The sequence below is a fragment of the Maniola jurtina genome, chromosome 22 (genome assembly GCF_905333055.1).
Source record: "Maniola jurtina chromosome 22, ilManJurt1.1, whole genome shotgun sequence".
Taxonomy (NCBI): Eukaryota; Metazoa; Arthropoda; class Insecta; order Lepidoptera; family Nymphalidae; genus Maniola; species Maniola jurtina.
In genome coordinates, this window is record NC_060050.1 from 4,279,358 (window position 1) to 4,307,217 (window position 27,860).

General features: G+C 33.3%; 1 protein-coding gene and 1 non-coding gene across 5 annotated transcripts in view; both read right to left on the reverse strand.

Moving 5' to 3' along the window:
• The window catches only part of LOC123876796, a 354,107-nt gene that overhangs the window by 56,358 nt on the left and 269,889 nt on the right, over window positions 1-27,860 (reverse strand). The gene's annotated exons all lie outside the window — the stretch shown is intronic.
• LOC123877137 lies at window positions 12,800-12,938 on the reverse strand. Its single transcript, XR_006798507.1, has one exon. It is a non-coding gene; the product is annotated as a U4 spliceosomal RNA (small nuclear RNA).

Genomic DNA, 27,860 nt, shown 5'->3' on the forward strand with positions numbered 1-27,860 from the left:
TACACTATTCGAAACTGTGTAAATAAAGATTATCTGCTTAAATTATATGATTTGATTAGGATAACCGTTAAAGGTCAAACTAAGCAAAGCTAAACTGATCAGAAACTTAGTGTGTATTTAGTATTTACAGTACTGTGAAGCTGGAGTTCCAGATTTAATGCAACATCGCAATTAAATAAGATCAAAGCTATAAATAATATAAAGTTTTGATAAACTGAGGGAAAATCTACATTGTTTTCTCAGAATTAATAGAGATGCTAGATGATATTATGAAGGTTGTATTTTTCATAACGTCTAAAATCTACATAAACCGAATCTGTTATATTGCTTTTTTTAATTCTACAATGACTTCAGCTAAAACTTCACTTATAGATTGGGGAGAGATAAAATCATATCCATCTCAGCACCCATTGTTGTGGTAACAACATTCTAAATCCAATCTTATTAAAATCTCCGTTGCATCATCAACAATAAAAGGTTATGTAAGTTGTTATCACCGACCTTGTTGCCCAGTGATAATGTACGGCAGTTGACGGGTTTAAGACAGTTTGTTGAACTTGAAGTATCGATATCAACATGATTATTCAGATGAGTCATAGTCAGACAGTCAGAGTTGTTTTTCATGGACTTTGGTTGCTTAATATTCAAATGAAATTGGGGCTACGATTGTATGGAGTAAGTGACGGAGAGAGCCCTGTTAATGTCAAGCTTTTGATCAAAATATTAATTTACTATGAGGTAGACCTACAAGGCTGTTACTGTTGCTGCAATGTATATTTCCTCAAAGACCCCGAGTTTAGGAATCGGTCGCACTGGCTGAAAAACTTGTCACAGTGATGTAATAAAATAAAGTTTACTGAGAATGTGGAAGTCAAATGCTAACAAGTGTAAATTAAAAATTCATAACTCCCCCGACAAGTGAAGGTTACAGTTACTAAAAAAAAACTGATAAATTTCAAACGGCTGAACCGATTTTCTTGGATTATAGCTAAGAATACTCTCGATCAAGCTACCTTTGAAATAAAAAAAACTAAATTAAAATCGGTTCATCAGTTTAGGAGCTACGATGCCACAGACAGATACACAGATACACACGTCAAACTTATAAGACCCCTCTTTTTGGGTCGGAGGTTAAAAAAAAAGTAGAACAAAGCAGTCAAAACTGAAGCCTTTCAGATTCAGTACTGTTGAATGGAAGAACTGTTGTTATTTGGAACAATAGGAAAGGGAAACAAAATACAATAGTGATTGTTTCATACACAGTGATATGTTTAGCAACAGATGACACGATCCTAACAAAGCCCTAAGTACCAGTTAGCGATCTAATAAATCCCGTTATTAATATAATAACAGTTATACTGTAACTAAACACAGATAATCTCGGCAATTGGCGTAATTGTTGTGCCGAAGTGAAAGTTGACCATTGTTTTGTAATCATGGCGTTTGTTGCTGGTATTAACTGAGTTAGTGATATCGACCTTGACTCTAGTTTTTTCAAATGACAGCACTTAACCACAATAATACCTGATGGAAAGCGGACTTCAAAATCGCGGCTCTCGGTTAGCAGATGTTTATGCTTTATATATTCTTGCTTTATATATTTACATTCTTGCTATTTAGCGGAGTCTGACTCATATGACGTAACGAGGCGCTCAGTCACGGTAATATTATCAGTAGTGACTCTTATTAATAGAGAATAATCCTATTTTTCATATGGGATGGCGACAATACAAAGGAAGTTTTGTAAAAGTTGCAGTTGGATGAAAGTTTATGATTTTTATACAATAAATCGATCAGACAGCGAATCTTCGTTTGTAGTAGTATTAGGCAAGATACTCCAAAGTAAATTTGTTTGAAAAAATGTTGCGCCTGTTATCACAAAATTTCTAATCAAACAGCTACAGATCAAATACAAATTATAAGACTAGTTGATTAGTTATAGATTAAAGACAAACAATTTACTGAGAAATACAAACATTCGCCACACACGATGCAATGTGCCGATTACAAGTCAAATATCAAGAGGTGCGAAGTCAAGGTTGCTTGTGATTTATGTCGCTAACTCCCTATGGCATTTGAATTGAGATTTATTTCGTGATATGGCAATGTGTGACCGTGACGGTGTTTTCAATTAATATAATACGGCCTGTCTCAGAATTGTAAATGATTGTTTGCTACATTACCTGAAGCTTTTGCCAAAGGCAATATGTGTGGTTGTAGTAAGTACTTCAAAATGGAGGTTATAGATTCGACACGTATTTATTCAACTAAGATGAAATGAGAAACCGAAGATTTTGTATGTAAGTTTACATAACATAATGTACTCGTAGAAGAAAGTATTTTCAGAGATTCCGCCGAAGCAAAATCGGGGTGAGTAAGTTGGAGATAATATGTATATGCAATGAAAACTACTAAGAACTACTTTTCTTACCTAATCTGTTGGGTCTGTTAGTTCAAGAGCCTTAATTAAAAATATCAAAGCCTCATTATCACGATCATTACTACTTTTGTAACTTTTTCAGTCAGTCTATGACAAGAAATTTGAATTCTCTAACTACAAGTAAAGGATCGACAAATTAATCAATGAAATAAGTTCTGATAACTTTTGCAATATAATTTTTATAGAACTTCCGTACCGTCCAATACATTCCAATAGCTTCAATAAAATGGATGGAGGTGATGGACCGTAAAGCTCGCGTCAGTATATTTTATGATGCTAATATAGTTTATTGCATAATCGCACAGAAACTGTTATTACTGTACCTGATGAGAGCAATTTGCCATCTTAGTATTAATGCGCGACATCATCATGTTATAACTGTTCATTTTGCTAATGTTAATCATTTCGAGACCGCAAAAAACTTGCGCGATGAATTTCTTTAGGCGTATAATCTTAACGAGAATAATAGACTGTGGCGATTGGCATGCTATTAAGAGGGATGTATATGTAGTGTGCTTCAAGCAAGCACAGTTTGGCTCTCATTAAAATCAGCATCAACATTATTATCAACCCATAGACGTCCAAAGATTTTCAAATTCTAACTTCGAATTCGTCTAACTTCTAAAAGGATTTCTGGCAAACCACAGACATACTCGTAGATATTAGTTTTTAGGACGTGTCTACAAAATTACATCGGGTTTGATTAGTTAATATACAAATGAGAACCAAAGTACATTCGTATAGTGAGAGTGATGGAGAGACGCTGTTAACAGTACTAAGAAACTTGTTGTACAAATGGTTACCATTGTGATATCGGTAAAACAAATGTTAACTAAGGTAAACTAACAAAGCTCTTAATTAATAATAATGGTATTCTCATGCTTGTTTGATTTAAGACTGTGATTTGTATCGTTGCAAAAGAAGCAGGAAAAAGTTTACAAGCATAATGTGAATAAACAGTAAAGAGAATTACAATAATAAAAAATTCCTGCCTCACTCTGATACCTTTAAAAAAAAACTTTACACTCAGACTGGCTGTCACTTTTCCAAATTGGCTCAAACACGAAGCTTTTAGTTTTGATTTGAAGAAATAATGAAAGAAACTCTATCAAGTGATTGCAGATGATCTCTCTACAATCGAATGTGTTGTTGATTGAAAATCAACTGCGAGCAAAAAAATGTAATATCGTATGATCGTTGCGTATCAAATCGAATCACTTTTTAATATAACCGTTTACACTTTTTTTTCTTTATGGGGTAATGATTAAAGAAACTGTCTTTGGTATTGCGAAAACTTCATAAGCCTTATCTCTTACCTCTTAAAAACTATTGTTGAGTGATAGAAGTTTTTAAGTTGCTAAGGTTTTTGTGAGCTTACAAATTGATAGTTCGTGGTCTATCGAGTGCGCCCTAGATGTGTTGAACGCTTTTTCCTCTTGGATAATACATTGTACAGTAAGGAGAATCTTCGAAAACATTTGAAAGTATTTTAGTCTTCATAATAAGGCATATAAGGGATAAAATTCGGTAATAATATCAGAATCGTGCGTACACCAAGGTTATGCAAGCTGGAAGCTACTAATAGGACTCCCAGTGCGAGTCACGATTGCTTTGTACGGAATTTGTATTGTTATGTTTGGTGTGAACAACTTTATGTATTTGCCTTTTCCTATATGGAAATATTGTAATAAAACTTAAGCGTATTGGTTTACGTTACTTCATCAATAATTGAGATAACTTAGCATTGTCTGCTGAATTATTACAACATAAGTACCTACCTGACTCACAATAGTTTAAACGTTAAAACAAACTTATGTACGGTCTATACCCAATTCGCGAAGTATTGCTAGCCCGCTACATAAACATTATCATTTTTATATCAAAGTATCCTCTAATCTCTAATAATAATATATGCCACATTATTTCGAAACTCATTTCAATTTTTAATTGATGTTTGACTTAAATATTTCCATAAAAAAATCGTATTCAAACCAAAGAAAACTCACCATACGGTAGGAGATTGTTAGTTATTGTGATTGAGTACTATACGTATGTTGTGATTATGACAATGTTATCACAACTTTGTTATCTTTATCACGTTGCAAATATTTTTCGACGTTATTGATAAAAGAAGAGATAGACAAAACCCATCGATAAAATATCACAATCAAGCTGAAATATAAGCTAAAATCATCACAGAATCAATTGGAACATACTTTTAAATAGGTGTGAAATGTGTACGTACAGATAAACTTCGTAAGATAATACAAAAGACTGTAAAGAATTCTTTTAGGAACAAAAATCACGTACTCTACTGTACTACCTACACAATGTTAAACTGAGTTTATATTAAAGACCGTTAAGAGGGGTCTCTCCGTCACTCGCTTCATACAAACGTAGTTCCAATTTCATTTGAATATTAAGCAACCAAAGTCCATGAAATTTTGCAGACATATTCTAGAAACTAATATCTATGAGAGAAAATAATATCTATTTCCAGATTTCTGTTAAAATATTCGGTTTCAAAGTTACGCGGTCTTAAAAATTTTCATACAAATCTTTGAGCCCCTGTAATTTTAAAACTACATATTTGTAGAAAAATCTAAAACACCACAGACACAGATATTAGTTTCTAGAATATGTCAGCAAAATTTTATGGACTTTGGTTGCTTAATATTCAAATGAAATTGGAACTACGATTGTATGAAGCGAGTGACGGAGAGAGCCCTGTTAACTGGAATAAGTAGAACGATGATTTCAGATTAGAGCACGACCTTACTAAGGTCACGACTCACGAGCTTGAATCCTGCGCAGATATTTACTTCACTCTTCGTAAGATTTTTGATATCGTACTGACTACTGGAATACAATCCATTCCAGTAGTTAATTACTTTACTAATTGGAGTATTATCTTAAGTAAAACTTTAACATGATTTCTTTTTGTTTACTGTTTGGTTTTTATTGAATGAATTGAATTAAAATAATCTAGAAAGAACTACTAAGAATTATTAGAATAAGTAGAAGATGCCCGCGGCTTCGCCCGCGTGGATTTAGGTTTTTAAAATCCCGTAGGAACTCTTTGATTTTCCGGGATAAAAAGTAGCCTATGTGCTAATCCTGGATATTATCTATCTCCATTCTAAATTTCAGCCTAATCCGTCCAGTAGTTTTTGCGTGAAAGAGTAACAAACATACACACACACACATACAAACTTTCGCCTTTATAATATTAGTGTGATATTCTTTAAAAACTTAGTTCTTTCTATATGTAAGCGTAACAATCAGTTACATTTTCTCTAACATGGTTTATACACTAACTGACCAAGAACAAAACAGTCTTTCTTAGCATTAGAACATTTTGTAATTGGTACCATTACTGTCCCACATCGGCTCTAAGACAAGACAGCTCGTGCCATTATAAGAGCAATTGTTGTTTTGCAATCCGTGCTCTTGTCTTGTTGCTTGCTTTTATGTTTGATGGTTTTATTTTTGATTGACATCTATTGGGTTTATTTAGCTTCTGTTTACTAGTTGCATTTGTTTGCTTTAACTAATACAAATTAATGGGTTATGTATTAAGTGATCACATAAATTTTTATATACATTGGTATCATTTTCGTAATGATATACCAAAGATCTTTGAAGTTTATTTGAATCTTCAATTTTGGATTTTCGTTATTCTCGGTTTTATTTGGATTGTGTATAAGTATTTGTAAACGCTAAATTAGTTTTGTTTTATAGATGTATGTTTTGGTTTAGCACAAACGCCTAACCATTTGGTCCTTCGAGCCGGATATGCGTCCAGAATGTGTACTAATACAAGGTTGCTCTCGTTTAACTTTCAAATGAAATTAAGATAGAAAGTGATCGCGTGACAGATACTAACTATAATGAACCGATTGTTACAATTACATGCGCCAACACTTCCAGATTAGATTACATTGCATAAATCATCTCACCCATGCCTTTCCTTAATTATAACACTTAACATTTAGAGCTCGATCGTATTTTAATAGCTTGGGCAAAAAACATTAATTCTCATTTTGATAGAAGCATGTGTTTGTTGTGCAGTCTCCATATCATACAAGTAAAGATTATTTAAATCAGTAGTAAAAGAAAAAACTGCTGTAATATTCTAGAAAAGCGACAGTACAACATTTTTTGTATGGTTTATTTTATCGCAGAGAGCAGCTGGATTCAGGCGGCACAAGACCCTGGGATGTTGAAGTCATCTCAGTACATTTTTTAACTCTCTTAACAACTCTCGGTCCTATATTTACCATCTCTTAGATAGAAATTAAAAAAAATGAATGTTCATTCAAAATCTATAATTATTATAATTAATTATCTATGGTTCGCATGAACGTGCAAAATTCCGCAAAATTCGACAAAAAGAAATGTACTCTGTCGCAGAGCAATAAAGATTAATTTCAAACATCATTATAACATCAATGTCCGGCGCCAGCGAATACCGAGGAAGTCATCGTCCGCGACTGGAATTAGAAGACGAGAATAGTCGAATGCTGAAATATTACTATGAATATTATTATTCATTTAAGTATGGTCTTTGAATGATAGCGATGTATAAAACTAAATTATTGAATATTTGATAATGTATCTACGTGATAACGTTAACGATTTTATGTACCAATAGAGATGTCCAAATGAAATCGAGAAATATAAACTAAAATCGAAATTGAACCAGACTGCCTATTAAACGTAACAAAATCATTTAAGCAGGTCAAACTATATCACAGAACGAAAAGATATTTAGAAGACGTTCAACTTATTGATGGCCAGACATTGCAAAAGTTATGATGACCCAGAAAACTGTAGAGTGTAGTAGGATGCTCATTGTTCATGCATTGCTCTGAGATGCTATTGTACAGAGTAAGAAAACTGTCACACACTGTTAAAAAATAAGAAGGTTTTCTTTTTTCACAGACATTTCAGGAGGTAACTATAAGGGACAAACCACTTCCCTAGCAAAGCACGATTAGACAACTCATCGTCACACACCTATAACAATAACCTCTTATGAGAGTCATACAAAACCTTTTAACACTTGTTAAGGTAGCTACATTTTTGAAGTTACCGGTAAACAGCTTTGTGCATTCACCGACGACATTAATCTCATCATAAACTACGCGGCAGGTCACGCCATAAGTGGACAGTTAACCCTGTTTCTTGAATGTGTTCAGGCGGCAAGTGTCAGCAAAAAATGACACACAAACTAATGTTAGAATGTAACCGGTTGCGATAAGGTCAATTACTAATTTTCCGTTTCACGTTGGTATTTAATGTGCTTACTGTGGGTGTTGAGATAAGCTGTTACAGCGTTTTGATTTGATTAAGTTACACTGATTGTGAATTAAGAGAAGTAAATTTCGCACAACACTTCCCGAGAGATAAGGCTTTATGGCATTAGATGAAGGCCAGATAAGTGGAAAGTGCTAGAAGAAGAAGTACAAACTACAAGTGTAAATTAAAAATTTATAACACCCCCGACAAGTGGAGGTTACAGTAACTATGTACTTATAAAAGAGCTGATAACTTTCAAACGGCTAAACCGATTTTCTTCGATTATAGCTAAGAACTCTTTCGATCAAGCCACCTTTACAAAAAAAACTAAATTAAAATCGGTTCATTAGTTTAGGAGCTACGATGCCACAGACAAATACACAGATACACACGTCAAACTTATAACACCCCTCTTTTTGGATCGGGTCGGGGGGTAAAAACTAAACAGACGAATTTTGAGGATCATGAAAAGGTAGGTACAATCAAGGAAGTTGTTAATATTGTTACACTATTGATTCATATCAGACTTCCAAATAAACTTATAAGAGCAAAAACTTATTCTTAAATGTAAAACGTGATTGTGAATAATAATAATTTGTTTGAATGGATTTTGATTTGTGACTCCATAAAGGTTACCATAGAAATATAAATCGAATGAGGCTCAATGAAGTTAATTGACCATTAATTAACAATCTCTTAACAGAACAGAACAGAAAATACAAAACCCATAACGTTAACCATAACCCATAAACCAAAAAATCTCATTTACTTGCGAAATCATTTAAAACCACGCGACAATGTATAAGGCTAATACGATAGAAAACAACAAAACTTTGGACTTTTACCCTAAAGCATAGATCTGGTTTCGGAAAGTTATCACCCTACCGGCAAAGCTTTTCGATACTAAACAACAATTAGCAGCAAGCAGAATAGGTGATTAGTGATTACATGGATATGACGTCATTATACACAATGGAATAATTTGTGGTTCTGTATTCGAGGATGAGTGAGTACATACTACATAGGTATAAACAGCCCAAATAAAAAAAACCTTGTACAAAAAATCAGAACAAAATATGCGTCGTGATTCGTGACCGGTTATGGGAACTGATTACGATTCCCATAAATGTGAACATGAACGACAACTGAGACTTAATGAGGTGACCAGCAAAAACTGGGAACTCTTTTTACGTGAGGCTACTCTTAACTTGAAGGTAACTTGGTTGATAAAGCTATTTATCAAGTTTATGGAAGCCTAAATGATTATTTTAAGAGAATGGATGTTGGAGACATTTCAAAAGAATTTATACAATTATTGCTAACTGATCCGCCCAGCTTCATTTGGGTGGAATTTTTGAAAATCCTTTCGTAGTGACAGATCACGTTGTAACGAGAAACATGCAAAATCTCGTCTAAAGATCAACATTGATGTGTCAGTCAGTCAGTTTGTGTAAATAAAAGTGTAAATTAAAAATTTATAACACCCCTGACAATTGACGGTTACAGTAATAGCTAAAAAAGAGCTGATAACTTTCAAACGGCCGAACCGATTTTCTTGGATTATACCTAAGAACACTCTCGATCAAGCCACCTTTCAAACAAAAAAAAACTAAAATAAAATCGCTTAATTAGTTTAGGAGCTACGATGCCACAGACAGATACACAGATACACACGTCAAACTTATAACATCCCTCTTTTTGGGTCGGGGGTTAATAACGATATAAACTATAAAATATCAACGATTAGTTACCACTTAAAGGATAAACAGGGTAAACAAGAGAGAATTCTGAAGTCAAATAACTGAATTACTTTGCAGGATCAAATTTATTTCGACAAGGTCGAAGAATCGTTAATGTACGTAGGTATTTAAAGACTGGTCTTTGTTAGCAAATTGAGGAAGCCAAACAAAAAAAAAACGACTTCGTTACTTCGCAGGTTGAAATTATTTAGAATACCTGGTAATTGGCTCTACCAAGGCTGCCCACTCTACCTCGGTTAAATTGCACTGTTCAGTATAATCGCCCTTAGTTTATGTTAAATTGTTTTAAAATCGCCCATCTGAAAGAACCTATAGATATTTTAAAAATAAATTCGCAGTCTACTTCTGACTGTTAATCAAATGAACATAACCATGCCTATTATATTATGTATGTACAAAATACTACACTGATTGAAACAAAAATCTATCTAAGGTATGAGAAAGTTTTGACTGCGATTTTTTATTTGTTCAAGGAAATATTTCTGAACCGATTGTTCTTATTGTAAACTTCAAAAGAAACAAATTGAATAGTTAGTTACTTGTGTACTTCAAAACAAATAACGTAAGAGGTATGTGATTTAATCGCCAGTATCTAAATAGAATAGAATATTATGATGATATAAATATATTGTATTCTACTGAAAGCAATACATTTCTGGTTATAGACACTAAGCTCCGTTATCATATAGGTAATGTCACCACAATTGGACAGACGGACGAACGTGTAGCTGATCCGCATACCCATTCGCATAAATAAATTTTCCCAGTAACATTACCTGAGTTATGGTAGGTATTGGAAATTATTTTATCTTAGTGTTTCTTAACAACGAACTAACTATTCCAGCACCCTGAGAGTAGGAGACTTAGAATGTTTTCTCAAATGTCTATCAAAACCTTTCATTGTATAGTCTATAAGTACTCTATAGCATTTCTATTTCCCTGCTGCCCAGGATAAACATACTCAGGAATATATTATAATAGATTTTGATTTTCCGGGAAAAATATATTATCTCCATCTATCTCTATTCTAGTCAAAATCGGTTAAATGTGTATGGTTTGAATGAGCCATGAAAGATAACAAGCAGACAGACATACTTTCGTATTTATAAAATTATAGTATAGATTAGAAGAATGGATATGGAGGTTTTAGGGAGTGGATGTCATTTAACGTCATTAATAGACGGATTACATAGAGCGATCAATAAGTCAGATCATAATTTAAGGGCACGCTCGAATCTGTCGAAGTACGATCACAAATCAATGGATTACTACGAGTATAAATAATCCAAGTGTCGCATAAAGTGCTTAATAATATATTATTCCGGTCCTAAATGAGACGTAAGCTGTACCGGTCCGACCAAATACGGATGAAAGCAAGTCGGTCATGACCGAACACATGCGGCGCAAAGCTACTGACATCTGTCACCACTGGATTGCGATCACAAAACTTGCGTGGACGTGATCTTGTTAATTCTTGAAGTACCGTGCTCTGTTTTTAATCATTTTAATTCAAGTCTCACCACCTCAGTAAACACCTTCTAGGAAAGAATTTTCACAAGTGTAAATTAAAAAATTATAACACTCCCGACAAGTGAAGGTTACAGTAATCAGAAAAGAGCTGATAACTTTCAAACGGCTGAACCGATTTTCTTGGATTGATTGATTCAGTTTAATCAATTCAATAATAAAACAAAATGTTAACTCAAAGTAACATTAAATTAAGTCTTTCCAAGCATAAATTATCAAGAAATGTAGTTCAATTGATGCGTTCAAGAAGTTAAGTGCATTTACATTTCATAAATTCGAAACTCAGTCACGTTTATTTATTTGGAAGACATGCATTAAGGGTCTACTTGTTGGTAGCGGTAAAATTCAAGTCAGTAGTAAATACAAAGTTTTAAGGTTAATGGGAAAAATAAATTGTCACGCTGTACTTATTTAAATTAAGTAAGTAAAGTGTAAACGAAGAAATCTAATAATTAATATAAAGTTATGGTGGTTAGAAGAGTGAATAGGCATCTTCTAGGCACGGGTGCTCAGTTTTTAGCTGCATCGGATTTAAAAAGCTTATTAACTATATGCCAAATTGAAGCCATAATGGCTAACATGATGATAAAAAAAACATTTTTTTTAAGGACATGAACACTTGTGTCAACGATTAGCAAAAGATTTGTTTAAAGCAGAGAAGACTGGCGTCTATTACTTTGGTATGGATCAAGGTTGCTGAGCCATAGCAAGCAAACTCGCGGAAATAGTCCATACGATATTTTTACATTGATCATAACCGCAAGCAATAAAATATGAACCGCTCAAGTCAATCAAGGAGGCACGTAATAAACAGTTATCCAATGATCAATGCAATTTAGGGTTGTCACCCATCTTTTTAAGGTAATTTACCCGTACATTTCATCTTTTTTAGACATTTTCTTTGATTGATAGTTTTTTTACAAGACATTCAATGTCCTAGAATTTTCTCTATTTCATTTGTCTGCTAAACCGTTATTTATTGGCTTGTAACTCTTAATTTTGATTTAAAATAAATTTAGGATGTTGGCAGCCCTATCATTAGGAGACAACCGCGATGGCAACATAAATCCGTCAAACCCTCATTTCTGATTCCCACAGCCTCATACAGTGTACCATAGTTAATTTGCTACGAACCAACTTGAGCTTTACCGTTTCATAAATAAAGATTGCAATGCTTATAAAAATTGCATCTCGTAAAATTGTCAAGCCGACTGTACTAGTTTAAGACCAATTGGCTCGTATTAGCACAGATTTATATGCTATAATGATGCCACTGGAACTAGCATCTCGGCTTCGTAATTAAGTAAACTATTTACAGAGAAAAGATAGTTCCTACATACCTACTTGTTAATTAGGTACAAGAAATCTCTAATCGATGATCCACTTACTCGAATCTACTATCTCATACTTAATATTCAGAAGTTGATCTAACATACTGAATCTAAGAAACAAATTATTATAATCAGTATTTCAATGATTATTGTGATTAGTGTAATTGGCATATGAAATTAAACTGACTATTGGAATTATAAATTACACAAGCTGATTTCAATTCCCATAGATGATAATAAGTGAGACACTGTTAACAACTTATATGATTTTACGATTATTGCAAAATAAAGACTTCTAGACAGGTAATATTTACAAAAACTGTCAGAATGTCTTATCTCATTAGTTAAATCCTGTTATTTAAGAGATTGAAAAATCAGCAACTTATAAGTATATTCGGTAAACAGGTATTAATCATCGATGGGGTCTTAGAGTATATTAGGCTTTTACAGCCGTACAAAAATTGCCGTAGCGGTCGGTATTTCACGACCACAAGGCGGGGTATTGGTAAAGTTTTCAACTAGCAATAATCGCACCTCGGATTAACCTCATTGGTTACGATATTGCCTCTGCGCAAAGTTGACTCCAACAAAACACTACGAAACTATTATACATCTTTAGTGACACCAACTTTATCGAATAATAAATGAACCGTGGCGCCATCTATCGAAAAAAGGTGAAACGCGTATGTAATGCGTAAATTTTCTCCAACAGGTTTCTGTCCCTCCGTCTCCTGAATTTACCAACGTGCTCTTTTTAATTGGGGCTCGAGTTTACATTTGACTTTACCGAAAATGTTTTCGAACATGATTTGGTTTTAAATTATAATGGGTATAATACATATTTTATGCAACATTTTATAATATTAGCTCCACTTGAAGCGAGTGCGATATTTCATTGCGTCATAGACATGTAGGCATAGTTAATTTATTTAATCGAATTTAGCATTAGCGGACAGCCCAAGGTAGTATTGACGTAAGATGCGATCAAAATAAGCGTACTGGAATGAACCATGACTGATGCGTGAAATCAGCAAACATGATATAATGCATGCATGATCTGGGATCACAATCATCTTGTTCAAACCAGGAAATATATTGCTGAGGCAATGCAATCCAAATAACCAACTACATTATTTATTCTACTAAAAAACTTTCGAACGACTGAATAACCACAAAATAAGCCAAACCACAAATGTTCTTTAAAGCTTGCAAAAGTCTGATGAAGCATCTAAATTGCGAAAAATATTACTATTTTGAAGCCATGTGTAAATTGTAGTGTAACTTTGCTTCGTGAATTACGCTTCATGTAGCAAACTTACGCTATTGACAAATGTATCCTTGATGTTGGAATTAAATAAATAAAACTATACTTAATGGAATATTTCAAAAGCATTGGATCTATTAAAAGATATTTTTTTCTTTTTCACAAGCTAGCTAAAGGCTTATAGAGTTATGCCATCGTAAGTAATTTGCTACTAAATGGATACCATAACTGTGACTGATCAATCACAATTTATAAGTAATCTAGCAAACCATCATAATGATATACTACTAACGCATGCACATACATCATAGTGAATGTGATTGGCCAAATTAATGTTGGCAGGGCACGGGCCGATTCGAGATTAAGAATTATTTGCATTCAGCTATCTGGACCAACTAGTAGGCTCGTTACTGCTAACGAAATTGATCTCAATTCTACATTACCAATTTAAAAGTTGACCTATATGGTAGGAGTTTTGCTCTAGAGATTTGAGTATATAGCGACTTGAATTACCTTTGTAACTGCAACGTAATTTAGAGACAAAGAGGTGGTGTTCAAATTAATACAAACTTAACATAGCTACATGAAGCGTAATTCACGAAGCAAACTTCGTGGATCGGGCTGAAAGGTATGCAGAACAATTATTGTGACGTTAAGAAAGGATTTTCGGAAATTCAACCTCTAAGGGGGTAAAACAGGGGTTTTAAATTTGTATAATCGACGATAGATAGACGATTTGACCTGCAGCTCGCTCCAGCAATGCGCGGGACTTTAATTACTTTTATACATGGCATAATATTGTATATCAAATCTTTGAAAAGAGCAACCGCTGAGTTTCTTGCTGGTTCTTCTCGGTAGGAAAGGCATTTCGAACCAGTGGTAGATGCTCTTGACGATTCAAAAGTAGTTGTAAAAATGTAATTGAATAAAAATATTTTGAATTTTGAATTTTTGAAGTCGCTGGCATGAGCTTGTTTTATTTACTCCATTGTAAATATTTCAGCCTTACCTGCGGTTCTGATTCTAAACTAGCTATTCAACTTCAGAAATGAATAACTTTGATGCAGAAAGACCAATAATTGTAACAAAACCTTGTAAGTTGAAAAATTTGATGCTTTAAAACTCAAATATCTTAGAGACAAATAATATGAGAGAAAACAAGAAGAATATAGCATACATTTGAACTTCAGAAGTGGAGAATACTAATTTTGACTACGAGAGTAATGAAAACTATAAACACTTTATCTAATCAATAGCCAGAGGCGTGTACGGATTGACACACGTGCGTTTGTGATGGAGCGCAGCTGCACTTTATCATGGGGCTCTATACAAAACATAATTTACTATCCCTTCTTTACAAGCTGGAACATAAAAGTACCGAGCAATTACCATTAGCTGAGTTTGAAATACACTTAATAAAATGAATGGCTCTTATATTTATGAATTTGTATTTTTGGAGGACTGCAATTAGTGTAAGGATTTTGAATTATTAGTGAGTACTAAATACTAATAAACCGAGAGACGTGTGACCATAGAATATAGATATATTTAATACCAGAGACTGTAGCCTAGTTAAGCCTTGTGACCATCTTGTGACAGTGCATATCAATCGATTGCAATTGAGCAATGTTGACAAATTGGTAACTGTATGGGTGAGTGGTGACCGAATTTGGCCTGTTTGCTTTGGGTACGTTAAGGCGTCGGTCTCGGTTATTATCACTAACATTTGCTGATAATCCAGAGAGCCGAAAAAGTACTCTTATTTAAGTCGTATGCGGAAGGGTTTGGGAACTCAATGATAATTATTATGTGATTAATTAATTGAACTGGATTATGAATCATGACTCTCAGCAATAGTAATTACAACGTATAGAGAAAAAGACAAACTGAATATATTCTTATGATGAAATGCGATGACAGCATTAGGTACAAAAAATAATTATCTCAATGGTATGCTCATAGCTGAGATAAAACCGATCGTATCTGTCAGTCTTAATTGTTGTGAAAGTACTTTTATTAAAACTTACAACACAACGAATACACTAAATGATATTAACAATCATTAGGGTACCTACCTATCAACTTGGGATAGCTTTCCTCTAAGCTTTCTATTATTATTATCTTAATTAGTCATACGCACGTCGATAAACGAAAATAATGTGAGAATACTTTCATTTCTCATGAGAAATGGTTGGTATTCAATCATACTATACCGCTTAGTTATAAATATCAAATTTCGTCGCAGGAACTTTATTACCTGAAACAAAAAAAAGAAATGATTAATTTATTTTGGCCACACTTTCAAATTATTTTAGTTACAAGACAAAGTACAAAATAATGAAGTTAATATTTCCATTGTAATGTTAAAAAACTCGACGTTCAATTTCAAAGGTCAATTTAAAATTACGGTCCTTGAAGTTTAGTGAACTGTATACAAGCAGGTATTGTTTCCCTAAAGGTTCAAGCACCGACTATAAGCCATAGTAATTATTGTGCAAACAATCAATGTACAATTCCACTGCTGATTTAGTTATGTTTACACGACTTCTCACAGCGGTACAATGGTAATGTATATTTAGCATTACCTTATAACGTATGAATAAACATGGTCTCCGGAACACGTACGGAGGCAGGTGCATCGGAATTCAATGTTCAAACAATACGTATTTGGACGAAAACACAGTGCTTTTGTTTAGTAAGAACACGGGAATAATGTTGTTACTGTTACTTAATATGAAGTTAATCATTTGAACGGCGTATTTCCGTTTACAAATGACCAGTTGTACAAAAGTTACATATTTACCTTGAGAAATTTAAAGTATTATAGGGACAATATTAAATAAAGATGTACCTATCTAGGTTTATTAGATTTGTTCACAATATTTTTGTTATAAACTAGATCTGACAAGCTACAAGCTATAAAGATGCTAATTTTAAACTAGAATATTCTACTATGCTACTAGATCTACTGGTATATTTTGTTTTTATTTCTCTAATAATATCGATAATTATTATCTATAACTATTGCTCTATAATAATAGCAGCACAATTAAATATGATCACAGCTAGACCCGGATGCTTAACATTCGTATAAACTTTAATCCATTTTAACCAGCGAATCGTACTTATACATAACACATACAAAACAAACAAAATGTAATGTAACTACAATGATTCGTCAAATATGTATCAAATTATCTCATCATCTAGTTAAAGGATTGATGGACAGAGAAATGACAGTGATAATGAAGTAATGATGTACTGCATCAGCGAAATGCAAAACACGATGATCTAACCATAAGCATGGTGTTACACAACCGACAATTATTATGATTATTGCGGTCGGCAACATCGGCAGATTGCAAGATTGATGGGTGAAAAACCAGATGCGGTCAAGAAAAAGAACATAGAAATACATTTTTTGCATCATACCTTATAGGTAGAAAAAAAATTAGTATTATCTTCGTCTTTCAAGTATGAGTTGTAAATCTCTTCATTTTCATAGGTAATTCACAACGTAGGTACAAAGAGGGCAGTATAGTTAGGCAGGCAGAATATAGAAAAATAAAAATACGTTTTTGACAGTTCTAAAGGCTCTAAAGTCATACCGACTACATGAAACAATTGCACTCCTATTGAAGAATCAAAGAAAAGATAGAAAGTTAAGTAAATTAATACAAAATTTTAACAACGACATATTAATCAAAATTTATGAAATATACAAGACATAAAATAACAAACAGATATTGAATAACACGAAACCTAAAAAAATCGAAAGTTTGATCAATAAAAAAAATTTACGTCGAAATCTTAATCAAAATGTGTGAAATATACAAGCTAGATAATAACGCATAGATATTGAATAACACAAAGCCATTATATGAAATCATCTCAACGATATGACTAACGAAATACGCAACTCAAACAACCTTCAAACAGATTTGAAGGGAAACTGCAATTTGCTTACAAAATAGACTTCGCAGATTTTATGCTCGACTGATGAACAAAGAATTAAGAGTATAATTTTATTATAATTACAATGTATGTAATAGAACTGTAATTGGACACTCGAGAAGTCTTGAGACCTTGAGCTTATTAGAACAATGCTTTTTATATGCAATGGTAATAATAATTTAATTTACAAAGAGAACATACCAGATCTCATAGTTTGTGCTCCAAAATTTAATGGTTTGAACCTTGATATTTTTAAGTGTGATCGTAAATGTGCCGAATATTAAGGCTTTGGATTGGTTTTACCGTTTTCAAAATTCAAAGACTAATAATGTAACTAGCTAATACCTACGAACTTCGTCCGTGTGGACTACATAAATTCAAACCCTTATTATACCCTCTTAAGGGTTGAATTTTGGAAAATCCCTTGTCAGCGGATGTCTACGCCATAACAGCTATCTGCATGCCAAATTACAGCCCGATCTGTTCAGTAGTTTGCGCTGTGCGTTGATAGATTTGCCAATACTTTCAATACTTTCAGTCAGTCAGTCACCTTTTTAACCCCCGATCCAAAAAGAGGGTTGTTATAAGTTTGACGTGTGTATCTGTGTATCTGTCTATGGCATCGCAGCTCCTAAACTAATGAACCAATTTTAATTTAGTTTTTTTTTGTTTGAAGGGTGGCTTGATCAAGAGTGTTCTCAGCTATAAATAATCTAAGAAAATCAGTTCAGCCGTTTGAAAGTTATCAGCTCTTTTCTAGTTACTGTAACCTTCACTTGTCGGGGGTGTTATAAATTTTTAATTTTCACTTGTCCCTTTATATATTAAGATTTAGATAGTTAGTTAATCTTGGAGTGACACTTTCATTATCACAAGGATTAGAACAAAACAAGCTATTTCAAAGGTCAGCGTCAGTATTGACATATCAATTACTCGACAACGGAGAATTGCAGATGTTTGAATTAGCATTTCATTACAAACACAAGGTGGGTTATTCAACTCGTCTAAAAGTAAAATTACATCCAATCATCCTCCTCCCACATTATTTACTAATGTATTACGATCGTCGAATAGCGTAGTAACGTCCCACGAGCCTGCATGAAATACTAAATCATAATGCGTGTGACGAAATCAATTATATTGTAATTACGGACACAGAAACATATGGAATTAACAGTTGCATTATGGGTTTTGTTTTAGAGATCACAGAACTTTACAATTGTGGTTATTTAATAAAATAGGAAGACTCATTCCTTTATTTCAATACTTTATTTAACGGCCTATTCTAATTGATGAAAAAGTGAGAGGAGGCTTAAGTGCTTCTGTTGATGTCAGTTAAACGAGATTAGAACGATCAAAGAAAATTGTTATACCTTACGAAACTAATTTATCCGTAACCAAAGATATACAATGTTACCTCTGTGTTCCAAATTGAACGCCTCATTTCATCATAAGCGATGCGAATCCATTTATGTATGTTAATAACTGAAATAATATTTTATAACAAATGAGGAAATTGTGGCTTGATAACAAATTAATAATATTACACAGATGATTATTATTATTTTGTTTTTAAGTTTATCATATCTGTTATTAATATAAGATAACTTTCTTAGATTAGATTAGATGAATTAATAATAAATATCAACCCTGATAACGTATAAAACACGCTCATGGGTGTCAAAAGGTAAGTATAATAAACCCCACTCTAATATCTATCAATTAATATGTGTCACACACACAAGGATACGAATTTGTCTTCACTTTTCAAATTACAATCGTATAAGCGATGGTTATCTGAAGGTTTATAATATTTGTGATAAATAGTTATACAAAACGATAAAAATATAATAAGAAGTGGAAACAGCAGTAGCATATTTTCAAGTGCTTATAATATTTTTATTGACACACAAAAAACTTGACCTTATAATAAAAGAGGCAGCATTCAAACGCAAAGTTGTTAGCTATTAAAACATCATACAACTTGTTAGTTGTTAAGGCGTGAGATCACCGAGTTATGACTCATACAATTCTATTAATTTCGCGAACATATTTCTGGTTGTCGACTCAAATGCCATTGACCTATTTCAGCGTGATATTAATTCAACAGTTATTACCGTTGTCGAACCAGCAAATTATAATAGTGCATTAGAATTATCGGTTACTATTCATATTAATAACATGAACGCCAGATATTAAACTTGCTACTAATCAAAGTTGAAAGGAAAGTCCATCACTAATCGAATTTAATAGATTCAATTTATTAGAAACGGTGGTTGGTAAAATAATTTAAATCAGGCATTTTCCCGTTCCAAATTAATAAATCTAATATTGTTATTAATGTAGGTACATTTCACAAGTGTCTAATAAAGCGTAAAAATTTAAATTGTTTTGCTAATTTTTAATACATATTTGCATGGATACATATTTGCACATACTTGGATTTTGACTTTTAAAAATTCCGTAGGAATTCTTAGATTTTGTAGGATAAAAAGGAGCCTAAGTGAGAACCTAACTATATTGATGCAAAAAGTCATGTTGAAGGACCAACCAAGAAACAAACATTGTAATTATAATATTGTGAGTAGGTAGTTATTACAGCAAAAACTTATAACTTATATGTTAAAAATTTAATCTTCTATACATATAAAACGACTTATATCGACTCTATATATATAAAACGACTATAAAACGAACGAAATCAGCAAAATATAGAGGTAAATCATGATCATTGTAGAGCCATAAATTATAGCACGTAAAGAAATAACTCGAAAGAATTGAAACCAGTATGTATAATCCATCTATTATTTCATCATTTTCAGATAAATAAAATAGATACAATGAATTCAAGCTTTAGCGGGCACGTGCTGGTAATAAGAGAAGGCTTTTAACAATATTGACAGGAACCGGTTCGCCTTCGTTAATATTCAAAAGCTGCCACTTTTCACTGCAGATTAAATGACCTTTAATATCATTTCTCTATTATCCTCTACATACAAACATGTTTTGAAAAAACATTCGGAATTCAATTAAGAAACACAGTTTCCTTTGTGATTTGTTGGTGGCCCAAATGGTTAACACCCCCTGAGATTTTTATCCTAAAAATGTAACTCCAAATTATGTAACAGAGAGAGCCCTATACTAACTTTTTTTGTGGATAAAGTATAGATAGGGTTATTAATTTACCAACTTGTGGTGTAACAGATATTACGCAAAAAGTTAACTGAAATAAATTTATTTTTAGTGTGGACATAAATCGAAAAGGTAAACAAACAAACAAATTAATAAATATACCGACTCATATTACTCAATGAATAATTATAGAAGAATAATTTAATAGTAAAAATTGTTTCACAAGTCATTCGACATAATTTGAAATGGATGAGAAAAGGAAACTCATCGGATCACTTGTGTAATCTGTTTGTCACTGTTTATTTAGAAATTATGGAAATTACAAAAAGCGGAGAAAAGATAACAATCTAAACAGAAAACCGGTAAGATTAATTAATATTTCACGTATGAGTTTTATATGCTAGATCAAATGACTATAACATTAACTGCCACTTTAGTACAAGATTTATTGCAAATGCTAACTAATTGCGAAGTTGACTGAGATAATTTCTAAAAGGGAATCATTATAGCACCATATATATTGTCATAAAAGAGAAATGCTCACAGCACTAAGCGTTATAATATCATCTTTATAACATGCAGTAAAATACGAAAATTAAAGCCAAAACATACTGTAAACAAGCCACCCGACGCCACACAACAATATAATAATATCGGGTAATTAGTATGTTTCTTTGTAGAGAAACTAGATAACACTATTTGATTAGCCTTAAAACTAGCCACGAAGAGTCTTCCGGGCGAGTGACGTGTTATGAATTCAGCTCATAAGTAACGCTTTCTCAATGATAACCATAAATTAGGAAGTAATTCAAAGATCTATTTAGTAAGAACTTTCAATTAAGATAAATAATTAGCAATACTGACATATGTCACGTGGAGACGTGAAAGTATGATATGGATAGATAAGTCACCGGACTTCTTATTCAAATATGTACCGGAGATGATAAGATACGGAATAAATGTAGGCATACCTAATGTGATATATGAGACAAATAACACTTACCGACTTATCACGAAATCTCTACATTTAAATGTAGAGTGATGAAAACAAATGTGTTCAAAAATATGAAAAATTTATGTAAAAAAGTTGCTGGACAATAAACCGGCTTCGGAGGGTGGTCGTCGGAGTGAAGAGAGAAAATAACAATACGGGAGATCATGATTGAAAAGAACATGTTTCTAACTGACTCCGATGGAGAAGAAGGCTTGACAAAGCCAAAACTGATAAAACAATTAGTGAAATTGATAATGAAAATGATAAAAACAAAGCGTCACAGTAATCGTGTTCTAAAGGAGCTCGCAAATAGCATACCGAGACTAAAATCTAAGCATGTTGATAGACAACTGATAAAAGAACATATACGCTAAACATTATGAAATGAATTTATTAAGATTCCTATCAAAGACTTGGCAAATATTATAAAACATAGAGGTACATCGGGAAGCTTGCATAACAGCCCTATCGATGTTTTATTGAAGATCAATGCAATCGATAATATAATGCAATAGATAAAGTATTGTATAGCGGTCAACGCTCCATCACGAAATATGAACTAAAGCATCTAGTACATATTGCATTAAGGCCAAGTTCGTTTGTCATTTCACACATGCGTTGAAAACCGCATGATCTTGTTAAACGTTCGTGACGTGAAAACTTGTAATTATCGTATTTTCGAACTAATACAGATCGTTTTTAGAACCAACTAGATGACACTCATCACTTCATCCACGTGCATTTAGGTTTTCTGAAAATCCCGAGGGGATTGTTTGATTTTCCGGGATGAAATAAAAATAGCATATGCAAGCTATCTCTGAAATTTCAACAAAATAGGTACGTAAAAATAGGTAGTCTAAACCGATGGATCGTGACAAGATAACAGAAGTGACAAACAGACACACTTTCACATTTATAATCGCATTTACCATATTAGTGCGGATTAAAGTAATAATGTTCTTGATCAAACAAAAACTATCTGTACCACAGTACCTTTTCGCAAATCTTTCAAGACCTACAGAGCAATTAAACTTCGTAATTACGCATTCTATAAGTGTATCTATACACTTCTTAATGATTTTAATGGAAACACTCAAGACAAATATAAAACAATATCAACGAAGCGAATCAAGAAGTATTGATTAATTTAATTCAAGTGAACACGAAATTATGTTTTCAGGAAGGCGATGAAATTAACACGTTTAATAAACGCCTACGTCTGTCAGGCGCTAGTAAAATACTCGTAGGTCTCAATACAGTTCAACCCGGGCGATTGACGGCGGTAGGGCATAAACTAAGTGGTTCGTTAAGGCACTGGTTGCAAAACTCACTCGGCATTGTTATTGAAGTTTATAGTACAATTTGCAGAATGGAGAACTGCTATAATCAATCACAATTGAATTCAGTTCATAGGACTAGAATATCTTGATATTCTCATGAATAACTTCCAAGTATCTTTATTATTTTTGAATTTGTCTTATACATTACGTTAATCATTTTAAGTCATATTTTGCATAAAAATGTAATCTCAGTAAACCTCTGGATTAACTTATTTTTTTTTTTAATGCTTTTTAGTTCTGATCCTTGTAACTATAACCTAATAAATAGCCTTTTCCTTTTTGAAGTCCAAAAATACTGAAAATGACATATTCGAATTTATACCAAAAGAAAACTGTACAAGCTCTTTGATCGTCCAATGCCTGTCAGTCATAAATTTAAAATGTCTTGTATTATAACATTTCTCTAAAACTAAGCATAGTAAACATTCTATACGGAAAAGTTAAAACACGCGGAGTTTAAAAAAAGACGTCTATCGCATAAAAAAATTATAGTCTTCCACTTAATCCATCCTAATCCGTCAAACCACATGATATGTGGTTGTGTTCATCACTTTAATGCCTTCGACGTAGTTAGTTGTTACCCTCAACACTTTCACGGCTCTGATATACTTTGATACCTTTCCATATTGTTTTACTTTGTTTTTGGAATCACCTGTTACGTCACTAACTACTTGTGATACTGATGGCAGTGATGGCGTCGTTTTGGTTGTTTCCTCAAACCAAAATTCTACACATTGTACTTATTTTAAATTAGAAAGAGAGACACAGCTTATTAACCCTTTCTAAATTATATTCTTGCTATCTGTAAATGTGTAAATTATACACAAGATTAAACAAAATTTTAAATCAAAAACACCGAACGCCGCTCCACACCAAAGCCTATCTCGCAATTGAGGAAGATAATATGGACACTGAAATTAATTTAAAAAACGAGTTAATATCGTGCCGACACCAAACCACCTACCTACGCTACGTATATAATCAGAAAACATTGAGTTAATGAAAGATATGAGACCGGGTATCATCCATAAGGCCCATTCAGTCATTTATGCCTGCATAAAAGAGAAAGCCCCAAATTACAAGAGCGGAGCAAAACTCCGAGTGATTTAGGGCTCTACAACAAAAAGGAGGTTTAGGTTAATCGAGGCAAATTGGTCAATCGGTTGGGAAATCATTGTTTCTCTTAACCTCTACTTAAAAAGAAACTGCCGAACCTCGACCTGAACGAGTATTTGTGCGCAAATGGCTGAACATTATACCGTAAGCACAATTGGAAAATAATAAGGCATAGTGCCTGCGCACTGTTTTGGTAAAACAGAAGTAGGCTTTAGAAAGTCAAACGATATAAACTCTATCTCTTTGAAGATAACAGACTCCTAGGAATATTTACGCAACTTTGATGAAAATAAGCTGATGATCTTTGATCTTGCGTGTATATTAAAGCAAATCAATGACTAATTACATGTAACACTTATTTAAATGAAGATATACTTTGTCTGGGATTAAATCTCTATCTATCTATCTATCTGCTAAATATCTTTGAATCTAGTGTCTTGCAAGTGGTCCTGTACAAACTTCGTTTTAGTTAAGAGCCATGTGATATTTCGCTTCGGACATTTACCTACCCAGGAAAGTACAATTTGCGACACTACCGACAACTACAATTTATGACTCGGGACATCGAGGAAATCGATTATTATTGCTGCATCGATAAATCTAGCGGAGAACATTAGAATTCGGATTCAAATTTACATCTATATTGCTATTAGTTTGTGTGGAATATCGCCCGGAAACATATCTTATAATTTAACGACATTCTTAGAAAGAAAGGGAAAGCATAGGAAATAGTCGATTTTATGGAAATTTTTGGGAAATAGTGTTGTTAAGTTAATCAATATGTTCGATATCAGTTTCACTTTGGAAAGTCATATTAATGAGTGAATTTTAAATGCAAAATTTTTCTGAGTTTTTCAATTGCCCAATAACAGAATCAGAGCGAGATTCAGTACGACATGCTTTTATGAATTTCGATTTATATGAATACTCTAATTCAAAGGTTTTTTCTTGTTATTTCTTGCTAGTTCTTTTCCATACAGTTGAAAAGCACTAGTAAAAACATTATAATATATTTACTATGCCAATATACTAAATACTTCCACCAACCGATACTAATATTATAAAGAGGTAAAGTTTGTAAGTTTATTTGTAAGAAGTAATCTCTGGAAAAACTGATTCTCTGAAATCTCTGAAAAATATTGAATATTCTTTCACCACTTGAAAGCTACATTATTCCAATATTTTATTTTCATAGAATAGGTTATAGAATAGATTTTTATTCAAATAAACTTTTACAAGTGCTATTGAATCGTCAAAATAATTTACCACTGGTTCGAAATGCCGTTCCTACCGAGAAGAGAATATATTAGAGATCCCTATGAACATTTTAATAAACTACCCGTGCAAAGCCGGGGCGGGTCGCTAATTTTGTTATAAATCGCGCTTCTCTGATTGAGACAAAGCAGGAGTCGAACTCTTTTCTTAAAAATTTGCTCTTACATGTGTGTCGAGTGTTCACTATATTACATAAGCCACGCTGTAATAACACAAGAGAGGTGGCCTTTTTAAGGAAATTCCTCATGTTCATTTCTTAACAGGGCTCACTCCGTCACTTACTCCATACAATCGTAGTTCCAATTTCATTTGAATACTAAGCAACCAAAAGTCCATGAAATTTTGCAGACATATTCTAAAAACTAATACCTGTGCCTGTGGTATTACAGATTTTTCTAAAAATATGTAGCTTTAAAATTACAGGGGCTCAAAGATTCGTATGTGAATTTTTAAGACCGCGTAACTTTGAAACCGAATATTTTAACGGAAATCTGGAAAACCACAGGCATAGATATTAGTTCCCGGAACTTTTTTACAAAATTCCATTGAGTATGATTGGTTAGTATTCAAATGAGAGACGAACTACGTTTGTATGGAGCGAGTGACGGTGAGACCCCTCTTAATGCACCTATACAAGTCGTTGTTCCGTGGAGCGTAACAAATTTTCTAGTGCGTCGGTGGTCGCGTTTTACAGCCTCCCGGCAGGAACAGTTTTTGTCCTGTACTCATTATGGTTTCGCGGTATTCTATCGCAATCTGACTCACCGCCTGTGTACGTGTTCCTCCATAATAGCAAAACTTGTGGACGCATACTCAGAATTGTTCAAATTTTATAATGATATGCTTTTTTTTGTCGAAACCTACTTATTAACCGACTTCCAAAAAAGGAGGAGGTTCTCAATTCGTCGGGATCTTTTTTTATTTTTTTATTTTTTATGTATGTTCCCCGATTACTCAAAGACCCCTGGACCGATTTGGAAATATTTTTTTTTGTTTGAAAGGGTATACTGTGCAGGTGGTCCCATATAAATTTGGTGAAGATCTGATGAATATCTTCGGAGATGGAGAACAGAACTCCTCAATGGATAAGAGCAAATTGCTCGCGATCAGTGTAATAGCTTAGTAAACAGTAGGGTTTTAACTGGGCATAGCATATTATAGTACAGTGGGGCCACTAAAAATTGTGAAATAAAAATTTTTCAAAAGCTTCACTGTTGGATTTCTAATTTTGTTTTAATATGCTCGCTCGACTTCATACCTAGGTAGGTACATTACATGTGTAGCTAAACAAAAATTATTTTCTACTTTTTAGTGTTTTTGGTTTTTGAAGTCGGTTTTTTTTTTTTATTATTCTACTACTAGCGACCGCTCGTGGCTTAAAAAAAATAAAATAATTGGACTTTATTATTAGGGAACTTCTGAGTTTTCTAGGTCCAAGAGTTGGGGCTAGGTATCGGTGAGTTAAGTCGGGGAGTCGGGACTTTTTTTTGTTACTACGACTACTCTAATAGTTACAATACTTAGTTACTGGAAATCCAGAGTTACTGTAGAAGGGATAAAACGCTATGTCTTAGAAAAAAATCAAGTTACGCCAAAGTACTTTTGGAGCTCTTGGATCAAACCGTGATACGCCATATAGTGGTGTGATACGCCATAGAAGAGTGAAGATATCTATGTGATGGACGCAAAATGATTCCCTGTGGATTAAACGAGCAGTTTTCCAGTAAAATGTGGAAATTTTATGTTATAGTTAAAGAAGTGCCATCTGCATGAAATTAAAACCCGAAACGAATGATAATAGTTTATTGACATTACCCGCAGTCAGCTACTCTTACCACCATGTGTGGTTGGAAACATGATACGTCATTGTTTTGATAGGACAGGGAATTACTGTGTGATAGCTTACCATGCCATGGCCATTAACGAGTATTACTTATCTATCTTCTAAATATATAATGAAAAGTCCTGTTGGATCTACAAATTTGAAATTTTGGATAGAGCTTCCGTTTATAATGTAAATAATGTATAAGTCCGAATTGTTACCGATTTCCAAGAGATAGGGGCCTGTTTAGGTACCTATTTTTGCACTGAGAAAGAGGAAGCATAGCGCTTCGGGAGATTTTATAGAAAACGTTTTGAAGCCAAAGGTCATGTCCCCAAGCGAAGCTCAATGAACTACAATTAGTTTTAACTTCCCAACAGAGAATGTGACGCAAACATTTAATAGAATCATATAATCAGCATCACATTGTCAATAAGTTCCCATGTTATATCTTAAAAGCATCGGAGTTCAGTATGTGACATAACATGAGAGAAAGCGTGTAACCAATAATTCGACATAATGCAACTTCAATTACAGCATGAAATTGTGCAATTGCGAAATTTAATAAAAAAAAGCATAAATAAGTGTCTATCGAACGATGCCA